This window comes from Arachis ipaensis, chromosome B8 (genome assembly GCF_059453495.1).
Source record: "Arachis ipaensis isolate K30076 ecotype BB chromosome B8, ASM5945349v1, whole genome shotgun sequence".
In the NCBI taxonomy this organism is placed as follows: domain Eukaryota; kingdom Viridiplantae; phylum Streptophyta; class Magnoliopsida; order Fabales; family Fabaceae; genus Arachis; species Arachis ipaensis.
This window is the reverse complement of record NC_142443.1, coordinates 127,879,580-127,882,229: the sequence shown is the minus strand read 5'-3', so window position 1 is coordinate 127,882,229 and position 2,650 is coordinate 127,879,580. Positions and strand designations below refer to the sequence as shown.

The following is a 2,650-nucleotide window of genomic DNA, read 5'->3' as shown; positions in this document are numbered from 1 at the left end:
TGCCGACGATAATCTCCGTGTTCAAGAGAGGGTGCTTGTTGGTGTGTTTCGTGTCAGCTGTTGGAGTTGTGTGGTCTCATCCATAGGTAAGCACTAACCTTCGATTTCTCTGTGTTGGTTTTCCGGTTTTTTGGTGCATGGTTGTGGGTATGTTGTTTTTATTAGGGTGTCTTCTCAGTGGCTATGATGTGATTCTGAGTTCGTTTTCTCTTCTCTATACATGTGTGTTTGCAGATGGCAACTATCCACATTACGCTAGTCATTAGTCACAGAGGAAAATTTGAAAAAGGGTGATGATGGGAAACTGGCGTATGTTGGGGGTGAGAAAACAGAGATTGAACGAGTGAATGTGGACACGCTTAATAAGTTCTTCATGAATGACCTAGTAAAGGACATAGGGTACAATGATGTGAGCGAGCTTTACTGGCTTGAACCTGGGAAGGAGTTGAATGGTGGGTTGAGGTTGCTTAGACTAGACATGGATGTGGTGAGTATGTATGAAGCAGCGATTGCTAATGGGAGGAGAGTTGAAGTGTTCACCGAGCATCCAGTTGACCTTCCTGAGTTCGCAGAAGAGAACAACGAACCGGAGCCAGAGCTTGAGATATTAACTGTTAATAGGACCCCAGTGAAGCACAGAACCAAATTGTGTGTTAGGAGACCCCCAACCCCAAAGAAGAAGAGAAAGAAAGTGGTGAAATTGAGTGAGACTGTAGGAGGTGTGCCTGGACGGGATGCTCAAACAGAGGATGCTGCGGGAGAGAAAGAAGTCCATCATACCCCAAGAAACACACAACAACCAGAATTCAACAATGATCAACCAAATATACCCACCCATTCACCAAAGGTTACCTTCGATGAGGCACCAAGGATCATTCAGCTACCAAATCCACCCACTGAACCCAACTTACCGCCATATCAACCTCCGGAAAACACTCATCCACACCCTGAACAACCAAATGTGTCAGCTGCAAGTGAAGAAAATGGAAACCAAATTCCAGTTTCTGCGGAGTCAGTGGCTCCCACTGTGGATAAAGGGCCTGCCAAATCTGTCGAGGTTTTCACACAGTACATCCTATAGCCTTGTCAAGAACCCGGTACTGGTAGTCAACCCAGTAGTTCACAGCCCGAACCAGATATAAATGCAGATATGGGTGGTGGTAGTCAACAGAAGTCCAAGAGACGATCAACAGTCAGACCTCCACCTTCAGGGTAAACATTCATACCCAACCAGGATCCAAACAAGCATCCTTCATTCTATATACCTGTGGATGGTGAAAATATGTCAGAGGCAAGTGCAGGGATGCATTGTTACGAGTCGGAGGAGCTTGATTCCGTTGCAAGTGATGATGAAGACAGTGAGCAGGTAGCATTTCCTCAAGCGAATCCTGATGCTCCAGTGAGGGAAGTAAGGTTGGAGCTTGGCATGGAGTTTGAAAATCTGGACCATTTCAAGAAGGCAGTTAGGAAGTTCAACATCAACTTAGGGAGAAGCATATTCTTTCTAAGGGTGGATTCAACTAGGTGCAAGGCCATATGTTATGATGAGAGTTGTCCGTGGCAGATATACTGTGCAAAACGGTCGTTTCCATTAAGCTTTCAGGTGAAAACGTTTGTGAATGAACATACCTGCAGTAGAGTTAACAAGAATAAATCTGCAGATGGTAAATGGGTTGTACAGGAGCTTGAGGACAAGATCCTTGATCATCCAGACTTGACTCAAAGGCAGGCACAAGATTTTTTCAAGAAGGAGTATGACGTGATTGTGAACGAGAGGAAGATATACAGGGCTATGGTGAAGGCGAAACAACTAATAGAAGGGAGTGAAATAGCTCAGTATGCTGTTCTTAGAGACTATGCTAATGAGATTATGAGGACCAACCCAGGCTCCACTGTGAGGATTAGTACTGATTATGTTGAAGGGACTGGGCACAAATTCAAAAGGATATATATATGCTTGGAAGGGTGTAAAAAGGATTTTTCGGTTGGCTACAGGCCCTTTATAGGGTTAGATGGAACTTTTTTAAAGGGATACTACCCTGGGCAGTTGTTGACTGCAATCGGCCATGATACCAATAACCATATCTATCCGATAGCATATGCTGTTGTGGAGTGCGAATGCAAGGATAGCTGGAAATGATTTCTGGAACTCCTCCAAGAAGACATAGGTAATGCTGCAATCAATGGTCACAACCCCTCAAGAGTTTAATGCTGTACTGGATAGAATCAAAAGGGTTAATCCCCATGCTTGGGACTATTTGAACAGAATCCCTCCAAGTCAATGGAGTAGGAGTGGTTTTAGTGAGTACCCAAAATCTGACAATTATACCAACAACAACTGCAAATCATTCAATTCTAGGATCAAGAAAATGAGAGGGAAACCTATCGTAACTATGCTGGAAGAGGTGCGGTGTTATATGATGAGTATAATTGCAAGAAACAAGAAGGCTTTGGTGGGTTATAACGGGGTAATCACTCCTGTGCAGCAGAGTAGGCTTGAAAAAGAGAAAAGGGAGAGCAACAAGTGGCGGCCGTTTCCCACCGGAGATGATCCTGGAAATGTCTATGAAGTACAGTGCCTGCCTCATAAGGTTATGGTGGATATAGGAAAGAGGACTTGTTCTTGTAGGTTTCGGCAACTGACTGGCTT

At 44.3% G+C, this 2,650-nt stretch overlaps 1 pseudogene; it reads left to right on the top strand.

The window, feature by feature from the left end:
- The first annotated feature begins 234 nt into the window (after window positions 1-234).
- On the top strand, window positions 235-2,140 carry LOC107611615 (uncharacterized; annotated as a pseudogene).
- Window positions 2,141-2,650: the final 510 nt, after the last annotated feature.